General features: G+C 42.5%; 1 protein-coding gene across 3 annotated transcripts in view; it reads right to left on the bottom strand.

Annotated features, from left to right (window-relative positions):
• Positions 1 to 13,757, bottom strand: part of LOC117402288 (equilibrative nucleoside transporter 1) — a 43,152-nt gene extending 29,395 nt beyond the window's left edge. Inside the window, exon 1 of one of the 3 annotated variants that reach the window (XM_034003286.3) lies at positions 13,660 to 13,757. The gene's annotated coding sequence lies outside the window, so the exon portion shown is untranslated. Of the gene's footprint in view, positions 1 to 11,738; positions 11,761 to 13,659 lie in introns of those variants that run through there. The other 2 variants (XM_034003287.3, XM_034003288.3) reach the window with 2 other exon arrangements.
• Between the last annotated feature and the right edge of the window lie 570 nt (positions 13,758 to 14,327).

The following is a 14,327-nucleotide window of genomic DNA, read 5'->3' as shown; positions in this document are numbered from 1 at the left end:
TTTGTATCTAACTACATTGGCCGAGCGCCGCCCGGGGAGAGGGAGGGTTAGGTCGTCCAGGGTGTCCTCGGCTCACCGCGCACCAGCGACCCCTGTGGTCTGGCTGGGCGCCTGCGGGCTCGCCTGTAAGCTGCCCGAGAGCTGCGTTGTCCTCCGACGCTGTAGTTCTTGGGTGGCTGCATGGTGAGTCCATGGTGTGAAAAAACGCGGTCGGCTGACGGCACACGCTTCGGAGAACAGCGTGTGTTAGTCTTCACCATTCCTGAGTCAGTGCAGGGGTGGTAGCGGTGAGCTGAGCCTAAAAATAACTAGCCATTCCAAATTGGAGAGAAAATAATAAAAAAAATAATTGGCAATTTTGGGGGGATATAAAACCCAACCAAAGCGTTGTGCACGATCACAGGGTGCTGGGAGCAGTTTGATTACAAGCCCACATGAATCAGAATTGTGAACTGAAAACATAAATGAAAACACTGGGACAAATATTAGCATAGCACTGAATTTAAAGAGTTACTAAATTATTAGCTCATGTCCATTAAATACTGTCTACTACTGCATTGAGAACATGTGAAACAAAATACTTGTAAGTTTCATTTCCCAGTTTTCATGTAGCAAAAAACACTGGCTCGTGACTATGTGATAGTGGAAGACCACAAACCACACACAAACAGAAAAGGAAAAAGTATCCCAAAGCAAAAGGAAAAGACATCAGGCCATAATAACAAAAAAAAATAAAAAAACACACATGCTGATTTGCTATAACCCAGGCCTAATCCACCAATTTCACCACTACCCAATTATTTCTACAGAACACATTTATTTTTCCTTATATGTAGATTGCAGGACTGCCGAATCAGGTTACGTAATACCTAAACTCTTTTTAAGGGTGACCTCAGTGCCTGGGATTGTCTTGTTCACGGGCACTAAGCAATGTCAACACAAACTTATCATGGCATCTGAATCTATCATCACATGGAAAAGGTACCAGAATATAAAAATGTACAGTGTCTCTGTAAGGCAAGAACAAACACCACATTTAAATAGGTGTTTACAGTATACATCACGAGAATCTCCAACTATTTATATCACATCATGAGGCGCTTATTAGACACCATAATACAGCCTGAAATGCAGTACTGGCGCAGCCGATAGTCTAGCAGGACTTAACTGATGTCTTCCATTGCATAGCAGTGCGAGCCAATCCAGATTTAAGTGTGAGCTTAATTAGACAGGCTACCTATAAATAAGATACAGAAAACCCTGATATGGTTAAAGCTTCTTTAATGTACCTTTAAGTAACGTTGATAGATCTTTAGCACGACCAACTGGGTTGTACGCTATCAGTTGTGAAAAGAGGGCGGACAGCTGTGTACATGTGTCTTGGATGTATCCAGAGTAATGTGGGTTAACTAGCGAGCTGAATAATAGAACTACCTGACTCTGTGACATACTGTATATGTTATCAAATGAAACTGTAAAACCAGGCTCTGTATGGTCTGAACCATTTGTCCTGGATTAACATCAAACCAGCCTAAACTATGCCCTGCTATGAATTTCTATGGGCATCTTAGCTGACTTGCCCTCGGTATCGGGTGCCGAATTATTATTTTTTTTGCTAAGAAGCTCTGGTAAACTACATTTTTACTGTTCAATCTTTTTCAAGTTACGGTTTTTGGAATAATATACCCACAATGCTGTGCAGTACCTATAATTCCAACATGCAGCTTATTAAAGGGAAGTGCTAAACAAACAAATAATAACATGTACAAAATGTTATAATATGGCTTTGTTTTAAATGTAGTGCTGGATGCTAGGGAATGTTTTTCACGTTTTGTCATCAGACATTGCTGAGCTCAATTATGACAGCGAAACCAGCCGCTACGAGACTTTCGGAAAGTAAACACTATTGCAGGACAATGCTTGGTGCTGGTAGGTTGAAACAATAAGCACCCACTCCAACATTGCAATGCTTTGTGCTAACTGGTTGAAACACTAAATGCCAGCCCTCACATAGACGATTCATGACAATATTACAGGCAGTGCAGATCAACCATAAACTGCTCATACTTTAACAAGAGTACAGTTGTGTTCGTCCGTACCGACAGCACTTCCACTTCCCGCATCCTTAGGCACCAAAATAAATAAATAAATAAAAACTGATGCGCCAAGTATGTGAAATTTACCTGCCCCTGACCAATGGAGTCGATGACATACCGAAATCTAAGAGATTTCAGTTGGTCTATATCATGAGAACTGGTGTAGCCAGAAAATTTTTGCCACTGGGGCAAAAATACAAATATCTCTAGAAACTTTCAATTTTTGCCAAGCGTTCCTGTTCTGATTCAGTTTTAAGTACAGCTATGGCCAAAATTTTAGCAGCACCTATAATTTTAGAATTGAGACATAACTAAATAAAAAAAATATATGAACATCATTTATATATTTTATTTATTATGTAATCAAAGAAACTACAAAATGATATCGCAAAAGTCTACTGGAACCCATAATAGTAGTACAGTATTTGTCCTCATTCCCGCCTCCCAAGGCAATAAATAGTCACTGCGCGGAGATATCAGTCTCTTTTGCACTGAACCCGCGAATGCGAGTGATGCGACCTTGCAAAGTTGGCAGTCATCTTCTCTTTCAGGGAACCAGGCTTGCATCCGTAGCCTATCGTTTCCTTTCAATTCGAAGATGACCGCGAGGGGGAATGAGCAGACAGCACATGAGGGACATCTCGCTACCGCCATCTAGTGTTGGTGGTGTGAGTGTGCAACTTCAAGGACCGTAGTGCCTACTAAAGGCATAGAGGGATCTACAACATTAAGTCGGTAGAACCTGGTAAATGTACGCGGAGTAGCCCAGCTAGCCACAGTACAAATATTGGTCAACGAGGCACCTCTGAAGAGGGCCCATGCCATAGCCACACCTCTGGTTGAGTGCGCGGCCACCCTCCCAGGTGGGGGTAGGTTGGCATTAGTATACGCAGTCGAAACTATGTCCATAATCCAATGGGACAGTCGCTGCTTAGAGAGGGCTTGACCATGGCAAACGCAGAGCTGGTCAGACTGACGCAGTGCTCTCGTTCTATTCACACAGCATCTCAATGCCCGAACCAGGCAGAGGGAATTTAATCTGTCTCCTCCGCAAAGGGAGGGGGATGGAAAGCCTCTAGTTCCACTGACAGATTTTTTTTTTTTAAATTTAGTAGTTGCCAATTAGTTTTTTGTTGTTTTCTCTCAATTTAATAGTGTCCAATTATTTTTTGATTAGCTCAGCTCACCGCTACCACCCCCGCACTGACTCGGGAGCGGCGAAGACGAGCACACGCTGTCCTCAGAAGCGTGTGCCGTCAGCCGACCGCTTTTTTTCACACTGCAGACTCACCATGCAGCCACCCAGAGCTACAGCGTCGGAGGACAATGCAGCTCTGGGCAGCTTACAGGAAAGGGTGCCTTTCGCCTGACTGAGATCCATGCGCAGCAGGATCTCCCGGGGCTGGCCTCGCAGCAGCTGGCAGAGGTTCGCAAAGGAGATTCTCCTGGGCCATCTAGAAGCCACCAGGAGAACTGTCACCTTGTCTCTCCTGACCTTCTCAAGGAAGGCAGGGAGCAGCGGTATATGCAGGAAAGCGTACAAAGTGCTTTGGGCCATTTGTGAGCTAGGGCGTCGACGTCTAGTGGACCTCCGCAGCTGTGGAGAGAAAACCACAGGCACTGCACCACCTGCACCACCTGAGGGTGCAGTCCCCATTCTGATGGGTGAGGACCCTCCTGAGAGGAGGTCCGCCGCCCAGTTCACCACTCCCAGGAGATGTACAGCCCAGAGGGACAGGAAGTGCCTCTGTGCCAAGATCATCACCCGAAAGGTTATGCGGTGTAACCCCGGGGATCGAAGCCCTCCCTGGTGGTTCATGTACGCAACGACTGACATTTTGTCTGTGCGGACAAGGACATGTTGGTTGCGGAGCACAGGGAGGAAATGTTGCAGCGCGAGGTGAACTGCTTTCAGCTGTAGCGCGTTTATGTGCAGGGATGTCCAGTGGCCCGGCCTGGATCCGCGGATTCCACTGCCTGCCCAGACCACCTCCGAACCGGAGTTGGATGCGTCTGTCGTCACCACTTAATGGTTGTAAATCACTCCCATCCTAACGCCTTTGCTCAGGAGAGGGGCTTGCCTCCACCACCGTAGTGCTTTCCAGCATAGGCGAGACATGGTCAGCTGATGGTGTCTGTCGCGCATGGAGCGTAGCCAAAAGGCTAGAGGCATGCTTGAAGCCCAGTTGGATGGCTGACGAAGCTGTGGCCATCAGACCCAGTCATTTTTGGCACAACACCAATTGTACTGTGGACCCTTGTTGAAACAGGGCCAGGCAGTTGCAAATGGCAGCTACTCTGTCGTCCGACACGTTGCCTCGCATCATAAGGGAGTCCAGCCGAAGACCCAAGTACACTGTACTTTGCACTGGTATTAATTGGCTTTTTGCATCGTTGAGGGTGAGACCCAGCCTCGACAGATGCTCCGTCACAATCGCTGTGTGGGCCACTGCTCCTTCCTGGGACTGGGAACACATCAACCAGTCACCCAGGTAGTTCATCACCCTGATTCCTTGCAGCCGCAAGGGAGCTGGGATGGTATCCATGCACTTTGAAAATGTGCGAGGGGGCTAAGGAGAGACCGAATGGCAGCACGGAAAACTCGAAGACGCTCCCCTGAAAGGCGAAGCCGAGATATTTCCTATGCGCTGGACGGATAGGAACGTGGAAATACACGTCCTTTCGGTCCACTGTGATAAACCATTCGCCCGGCCAGACAGCCTGGCGAGTACAGCGGATGTCAGCGTCTCGTTCTCTCCCGTACTGGAGTACAGGAGGGGAGCACTGAGGCTACGTGCCGAGACGCCTTGCGTTCTCGTTGAGAGCACAGCAGCAAAGGAATGGTCAGGGGAGGTAGGGGATGCTTCTGAAGGAAGGAGCCACCTTCCCATGAGGCCAAGATCGAAATCTCATCCTGGTCCTCCTCAGCAATGCCGACATCCAGTTCTGTAACATCCGGGGTGACCACCTGTGCAGACAGGGTCAGCTCCGGGGCCGGCGTTATCGGCTGAGCTGGGGCCAGAGCAAGGGCTTGAGCCTGCTGCCTGACCAGGGGCTCCCAGCACCGCGTACAGCTCAGCCGTGTTATCAGGGGACATTGTGCAGGATGGGCAAGCGTGGAATTTAGCCATGCTTGATTACTGCACAGCCCCAAGGGCGTTGTTTAAACACTGGAGGGTGTAGACCTGTTTGCTCGGCGCTTGACCTGCAAATTTCCAATCAACCAGACGAACTTCCCTGCAAACTTCCCAACAAACAGACAAATTTCCAACTGTCAATCTCGCACTGTGCCGAAAACACTGCAACCTTTCTAGCCAATGGGAGCACACACTAATATTTTAACCAATGAAAATCCAGCCTCACTCAAAACTGCTTCAGCCAGTAATATTGCAGTTTATTAGAAAGGGCGTTTCCAAAGATATTCTATTTAACAAGATACTTGACTCATGAATTGACAAACGAATTGACAAATTAATGGCTGGATAGTTTGGGCACAAATGGCACTCCATAATATTCTCACCGGCCCCTGGCAAAAGTAAATAAATACATAAATAATTTAAAAATAAATAAATAAAATTGCATGACTCATCCTGATGTGGAAACAGCCCCAGTTAGCCACAGTGTAGCTATGCTAGTGATCATGAGCTACATTGGTAAATATTGAGTTGCCCTTTTTATCAATCAGCATTTATTTTGTTTTAGTCATTGAGGGACATAACATACCTAAATGTTTATTATTAAACAAATGTGAGTTTAAATTATTAGTAAGCACACATGTTTCGATATGAAAGCTGAACATTAACATCAGCAAAGAACAACTAAGTTACACGCTTTTAATGAAAAAAACAATTGTAGCCAACATTTTCACTAAAGTAAAATCAGGCTTGTGAGGTTTGTATAATGCCAATTTTTGTTATATTTACTACTGCTTAAAGTTAAAAATAAAAGATTTTGGTGGGAATTGAACTTGTTCATTGCCCCGCTGCAACATTACCCTCTTTTAAATTCTAAAACCCAACATTATTTAATTTTTAATAACGGTCTGATACTCTCTCTTTCTTACCTTTTTATTTTAATAATAGTCTGTAACGGGGGGGGGGGGGAGAGATCTGTGCTGACTATCTGGCGCATGCATGGTACTGCAAGAAGGGGGCAGCAGCCTTGTAGATCCGCCTGTCAGTCATGGCAGTGACACGGAGAGGTGGGGAAGAGGGTGTGTTGGCTTTCCCTCTCTCTGAGTGGCTGAGAGGCAGGCCTTGGGGGATTGCTCGGCCCATAAGTACTGCGCTTGGTTATGCATTCGGGTGGCCGTGATTGGGAATACACAGAGACGCTGGCTGAGAAGGCCAGTGTAAACACAGACCAGGCAGGAACGCCAGTGGTTGGAGCGAGTGACCAAAACAGGCAAGCACGGCTGAGGAAGACAGCCAGCAATAAATAAACCATTTATTAAAATATATTGTTACGTACCCGAGGGGATGTGTGTAGTGATAGGGGAACCTTGGCCACCCCAGTGTATAGTGCATAACAGCGTAGGACGGAGATCCCCAGCTGACCGGCTTAGCGGCAGTGGGGGCACTGCGTCTCCCGTGTGTGTCAGTGAATTGCCCACCACCCTTCCACACGGTCTTATACTCTCTCTTCAGATATTTTTGCAAGTAATAAATATAAAATATATGCCTGCATTTAAGTATTAATATTTAGTGCAGTCGTCTCTCTGACCGCCTGCCAAGTTCACATTCACTTAACAACGTTTTTTCTTACTGTTACCGAACGTTCGCCACGGTGCAGACCTTGGGTCAAACCAATGTGTTTGTGTTTGTGCGTGTAGGGAGAATTTATTGTGGTTGTTTATAAATGTGGCCCATCCTCTGAATACTTTTCCATTTTTATATTTTATTTTAAAGATTTTAAAGCAAACCAATGCCAAACACAACAAGTTATAATGCATACATAATGAATGAAAAAAGTGTGTGTGTGGGGGGGCAAAATATATAGTTTGAAACCCCCATATTCAAAGTGGGAGGGGGGGGGGGTACCTGCCTCTTCTGCCCCATGGGTTAGGCGCCTAGCTCCGTATAGCGTTTTGGTAGTTTATCTGACAAAACAATGCCTTGCATTCACTACGTTTCACATGGGTGAATCTGGCTCTTATTTACAATAAGCTGTTTATATAATTTACTGACTGTCGTGTAGACAAGGACTGGTTTGGAAAGTCATTATATTGTAACCATATAGAAGTAAGTCATACATTGTATGAAGAAACTGTAAATCTGCAGCTGTGCATTTTCCAAGTACAAATGACTTGGCACCTCGTCAGACCAGTGTCTATGTTGCAAGATCAGGGTCGGGGTCAATTCCAATTCCGTTTTAAAATCACTGCCCAATCCTGTACAGGATCTTTCCATGATATCGACATTAATTAATAAAGTGAGCCAAGGTTTTTTCCTGGAGGTTCAACAGGATTCATCTGAGCTTTCCTCTTGTACTGAATCCACTGATGTAATCGATCCGGAATGCTGTTCTGGTACTTTTTTCCATAGGCAGAACGTTGACTTAAGAATTAACTTAAGAATCTTTACCAATTTGTTATGAAATTACTTATATGGTGCCTGACCACTCTAATTTCGGTGCTTGGGCACCAACGAAATGATCTGTTTTCCATGGGGAAATCAAATCAATCTTCCCATTGAATAGGCACTAGGAACAAAAAAATCAATGTCTGATTCCTTACATACCAGTTTTGATGGCACACTCTGAATTGGAGTCTCTGATAACTGGCACGTATTTTAAATGTTTGTAGGAGTAAGCCACACACGTCTCCCGCACAATTGTCTGACTTCAGTCAGTCATCCTTGTGATGCAATGAAGAGAACATTAGGGACTTCTATTACAAACTACAGTACTAATTTAAGAAGGTGTGATAAAGAGAGAAAGAATCAATGTTGTAAATCTCCCTCCCGACCAGAAAAGGTGCTGTGTAAGGATGGTGGTATGCTGCCTCCTAGATGGACTGCCTTGACGGTAGGCGGAAACCGGAAGGTGACCTGTGACAGGATTGAAAGGAGTCCCTGTCGTAATTAGCCCTCCCGACCACTGGCAGCGCTGTGTAGGGTTGACCGTAATTGGGTCGGTTGGCCATCTTGGCCCAAGGTGGAACCATGCGGCCGCCAAGTCCCATCATTGCAATCAGCTGTGCTGTGCTCATCGATTGGCTGACGTGGGGCAGCATGCTGATTGCAGGGGCGGGACTCGGCAGTATTTAGGCAGCGTGGTTTTGCCATTCGCTCTGCCTGTCCTGAACTGAAAACACGGAAGAGACGCGCTGTGCTTTGTTGTTTTACTTTTACAAACCTGCTGTAATTCACAGAATCCTGAAACTTTGGAAAACCTTGGTGGATTACCGCGGTGGAAAGAAAACCCAGGACTAGTTATTCCTTGGAAGGGAGCCAAGAGGCGGTGAGAGGAAACCGACTGCAGTAGCACAGTGCACGGATGACATGGGATGGACAAAGTCCATTATCTTTGTTTTGTTTTTTGGTTTGCAAGCCCGCCGTGTACCCCCCAATACCAATGCTGGTAAAGGGGCAGGTTCTTTTTGTGTTTCTTTAATTAAATGCACGGATTATTATTGGGAGAAATACTGCCTGAACATTCATTTTATTCACTACACCACTTGCACCTGACGACAGAAGGCTGAGAATTGTTTTTAGTAAAAATGCTGATGAAGAAGACAGCAAAAGTGCATCCTATGACATAATCACGGGTTTAAAGCTGCTTTGTGCATTGGTCACAGAGACCCAGGGACTGCCCTTGCAGTTGTTCATTCTGCCATTGCTTTTACGATTGAATATATATTGCAAAAGCATAAATAAGTACTATACATTTATTTAAAATAAAAAGTAATGTTATAAACTATTTATTTATCTGCTTTGTGTGTTTTTTTTCTCACAACTTACAGTACCAGAACCGATGTTTTTTTTATCTGATGACAAAACCACCAAAGACAACATTTACCCGCTAGATGCTTTCAAAACAAGTCAAATTTGGCTGGAAAAACACTGTGGCACTGTGGCAGGGAATCCCGCTGCTTTGTGTATATATTTGTTTGTTATTATTACTGTTATGATTTATGTATATATGATGACAAAAAGCCAGTGTTTATTTGCGGTTTATTATTGTGTGGCAGGCGAACAAGTTGCCATCCGCCACGTTAAATACCTTGTTAAATACCTTGTGGGAATGCGTAATTGATCAGCTACTAAGTATATAATTAGCTGACAGTCACGCATCCATACTAAACCCGTGCAAAAGGTGACCGAGGGATAATACAATAATTGATAGCTAGTTGATCCCTCGGTCACCAGTATAAAAGAGCCGCAGTTTGGCTGCTTGAGGAAGTGTTCAGAGTAGAGAACGATAGTGGAGATGGGAGGTAAAATAATCATTTAAAACAATAAACAATTGCTAAGTAAGCTGGTTTTGCATCCAGCATACTAGTTGTTGCTGTTAGTATTGTTTGTTTGTTTCTTTTGGCCAACGTGCCTTTTTCTTTTGTGTTTTGTGTAAACCTTTTATTTTTGTTAATTTGCTTAAAAAAGCACAAGCAGCACGTTTTATACCAGAGTGCTGTCTGAGTGTCTGTATCTTCCGGGTCTGTGACGTCATCCACCAGCCATCCTTGTGACCCCCCCCCCCCCCCCCCAGCCCATTAAACTACACTACAGATATTGTCACTCATACAGACGTGCTCAAATTTGTTGGTACCCCTCCACATAAAACGAAGAATGCACAATTTTCTCTGAAATAACTTGAAACTGACAAAAGTAATTGCATCCACCATTGTTTATTCCATATTTAATAGAAATCAGACTTTGCTTTTGATTTTTTATTCAACATAATATTGTAAATAATAAAACAAATGAAAATGGCATGGACAAAAATGATGGGACCCCTAACCTAATATTCTGTTGCACAACCTTTAGAGGCAATCAATGCAATCAAACGTTTTCTGTAGCTCTCAATGAGACTTCTGCACCTGTTAACAGGTAATTTGGCCCACTCTTCCTGAGCAACTGCTCCAGCTGTCTCAGGTTTGATGGGTGCCTTCTCCAGACTGCAAGTTTCAGCTCTTTCCATAGATGTTCGATAGGATTCAGATCAGGACTCATAGAAGGCCACTTCAGAATAGTCTAATGTTTTGTTCTTATCCATTCTTGGGTGCTTTTAGCTGTGTGGTTTGGGTCATTATCCTCTTGGAGGACCCATGACCTGCGACTGAGACAGAGCTTTCTGACACTGGGCAGTACGTTTCGCTCCAGAATGCCTTGATAGTCTTGAGATTTCATTGTGCCCTGCACAGATTCAAGGCACCCTGTGCCAGGCGCAGCAAAGCAGCCCCAAAACATAACCGAGCCTCCTCCATGTTTCACTGTAGGTATGGTGTTCTTTTCTTTGAAAGCTTCATTTTTTCGTCTGTGAACATACAGCTGATGTGACTTGCCAAAAAGCTCCAGTTTTGACTCATCTGTCCAAAGGACATTCTCCCAGAAGGATTGTGGCTTGTCAATATGCATTTTAGCAAATTCCAGTCTGGCTTTTTTATGTTTTTCTTTCAAAAGTGGAGTCCTCCTGGGTCTTCTTCCATGGAGCCCACTTTCGCTCAGAAAGCGACGGATGGTGCGACCAGAAAGTGACGTACCTTCACCTTGGAGTTCAGCTTGTATCTCTTTGGCAGTTATCCTTGGTTCTTTTTCTACCATTCTACCATTCCTTCTGTTCAATCTGGGGTCGATTTTCCTCTTGCGGCCGCGCCCAGGGAGGTTGGCTACAGTTCCATGGACCTTAAACTTCTTAATAATATTTGCAACTGTTGTCACAGGAACATCAAGCTGCTTGGAGATGGTCTTGTAGCCTTTACCTTTACCATGCTTGTCTATTATTTTCTTTCTGATCTCCTCAGACAACTCTCTCCTTTGCTTTCTCTGGTCCATGTTCAGTGTGGTGCACACAATGATACCAAACAGCACAGTGACTACTTTTCTCCATTTAAATAGGCTGAATGACTGATTACAAGATTGGAGACATGTGTGATACTAATTAAAGAAACTAATTAGTTTGAAATATCACTATAATCCAATTATTTATTATCTTTTCTAAGGGGTATTAACAAATGTGTCCAGGCCATTTTGGAATATCTTTGTAGAATAAGCATTAATTCATCTCTTTTCACAGCTTCTTTGCTTTATTCTATGACATACCAAAGGCATGCAAGTATACATGATAAAATAGCTTTTAATTTCATCACTTTTCAGGAGGAATGAAGCATTATTTCAATGAGCTGTAAGGGTACCAACAAATTTGAGCACGTCTGTATACCTGGCTTTCCAATGTAAATGACAGTGGTGAGCGAGCCAGTCGGCAGCATATTACTCAGTGAAGATGCTTTAATGGTTTAATCATAAAAAATAAAAATAAAAACATTTAGGTATGGCAGGAAGAGAGAGCCTAACAGGCTAGGGGTTGGAGATTAGAAACAAGTGGCGGGAATTTAGGAAATATATAATTTTTTTGTATTAGAGTGCCTTATTGGGTATTTAGCCCTGTTTTCTTCCCAAATTGAATTCCCCAAGGGTATGTTACCTTATAACCCACGCACGTTCTTTTCACCCAGTGAACCTTCAGGGCAGAGCTCCCTGGGGGCCCCAGACAAGATCATCAATTCAGAGGTGCAAGATCCTAATCACAAGAGAAAAGTAGCTTCACAACAGAGAGGACCAGCAGATATTTCTTCTTGTAAATGGCACAAGATTTTTCTAGATGGTGACATCACTTTGAGGTTAATTTTGTTTAAATTCTTGACTCAAAAGAGCCAATGTTTTGTTATGTTTAACATACCTTTGTCAAGGGAAAGTGTGTTTGAAAGCAAACAGTGGAGGCACTTACATGCTTTTAATGCCATGGTAACTACACTCACTTATTTCTACTTAAATCTATGACTGTATCTGTCATGTAATTTACTACATAGTTAATGATGTAACAATCTACTATTCCTTTCTATTTAAACCTTCAGGCCTTGTGATATCGATCCATTTATTTTCCTTTATTCTTCCATATTGTACATTATCTAATTGTATTTTGTTCTAAAACTACAAACTGTAGGTCATTCATGTTATGGTTATTTTTTTTTGTAAATTGTTGAACTGTTGGTTTACTTGTATTATGTTTGATCACTGTTTGAACTCTGCAGCTACACAGGCTTGTATTCAGCTCTGTTTTAAATGCACTGAGAATCCATTTTTTTATCCTTATACATGTCATTGGCACGTGAGACGAGATTGTCAGGAGACGCCTGAAACAGTGTATTTGTCTATTCTGGGCTTTAGATGGCCTGTCAGCATTTTCTGGTTCCTCGTTTTAGTTATTGGGAGTTGTTCTGTTAAATACTGAACACACATTTATTCAAGTCATTAGACCGAAAGGATTTATGGAGATCAGTTAAAATTAGAAGTTGATCCATCGGTATGATATTGAGGTAATCATGATATTCTGCCGTGGTCATATTATTAACTTGCACTGGAGATGTATTATCTTCCCTTTTCATTTAGCAGCAGTTAAAAACACTGTCGCTCCCTTTAAAATGAATCTATTATCACCTGCAATGTGTGAAGATATGAGATTCAAACTATCAGATCACTGGTTCTAACACTGACTGCATGCACTCAGAACACGATTTTCCAGATTACCAAAATACAGAAATACATATTACCGTATTTTTGGATAGATGCTGATGAGATCTACAAGAACCAAGCAAAACATTTCGGTATCCACAGATTTTGGATTTTTGAAGTTGCATTTGCAACCCTTCACTTGAGTTATTCCGATTTAAATAACTCCAGGTTGACGGAACTGTTGTTTATCTCAAATCAATTCTGGAACTTCTAGTTTTGAATTGTATTGTACACGGTAAAAAGAAGTGAACCTGGAACCATATGATCAAACTACCATGTACATACCTTAGTACAATTTAACAGTGACAAAAAAACAGCAAAAAAGTAATACATTTTAAATTAATAACGCCTTCTGGAGTGTATAACAAATTATAATTAACAGTAACCCACTTAGGCGATTGGTAAAGGAGTCAGGACATACACACACACTCACACACACACAAAGACAGAACATTTCGGCTAAATAGACACAACAAAGCTGCTTGACTTACGCACGTACTGATAAATCAAGCATGAATGGGGCAATATTGTTATAATGTACTGTTCGTAATTTGCTTGCAAGGCATTTATCGACACAAAAAATACAAATAGAATACTGAGGTGCTTTTCAAATTCTGTGTGTCGGTTAAATACACAAAACTGTATTCATACGAAGCCTTAGAGTAAACAAAGTAACGTGGTCAGAACAGTTGGGTTACTGTAGACTGTGTGAAATGAAGGTTAACTGACGGGTGTACCTTAATTTGCTACATTTATCAACACGTAGTTACTGTCGCAGTATAAGCATTTCGATTAGCGTACTATTTCTAATACATACTGTAAAATTAACTTACATGTATTGTCGGGCAGTGCTTCTCATCCATGCGAGTTTGTCACTGCTCTGTGCCAAAAAAGTTATTGAAATGTTTGCTGTTTTTTTTTTTAGATTCTCCCCCTGAAGGCTTCTCTTGGTCCTAGTGCTTGCCGAATTAAACATTTTTTTAAAAAAATTTTTTGTAATAGTTCATAATATGTCTGTATTGTTGCCGTGTTAAGCATTGTTTTTTTGACAGCCAAGGACTTGTGGATTTGTGTGTCTTTTTTTTTTTACCTTTGTGTCTCTGCACAAAATAGTGTGTTTTATCCTCTATCAAAATAAAGAGTAATACATAAATGCACAAAATGAATTTACCTTTAGTTTAATATTACTTATACAAAAAACTGCGGCGACAACATAACTTTTCAATGTAGTAAAATGCAATGCCACTGCATAAATACCATGCGTAAGCTGCAGTACAACTGCAGTACAGCTGCCACTGTAATACTGCAGTTATTATTGTACAGCAGTTGATTTGTAAGGATGCCATTCATTGAGCACCCCCTTTTAAATTTTCCCACTTCATGCTGAATATGAAGTAAGTTAAGTGCGTTTTATTTTTGACCGACTTCTGTGTTGTTTTTTTTGTTGTTTTTTTTTTTTTTAAATCCAAATGTCAGTTAAAACTACCAGTACTTATTTGGC

Source organism: Acipenser ruthenus, chromosome 5, assembly GCF_902713425.1.
Source record: "Acipenser ruthenus chromosome 5, fAciRut3.2 maternal haplotype, whole genome shotgun sequence".
Taxonomy (NCBI): domain Eukaryota; kingdom Metazoa; phylum Chordata; class Actinopteri; order Acipenseriformes; family Acipenseridae; genus Acipenser; species Acipenser ruthenus.
Note: the sequence above shows the minus strand (reverse complement) of the source record. Positions and strands in the feature narration are given on the sequence as shown.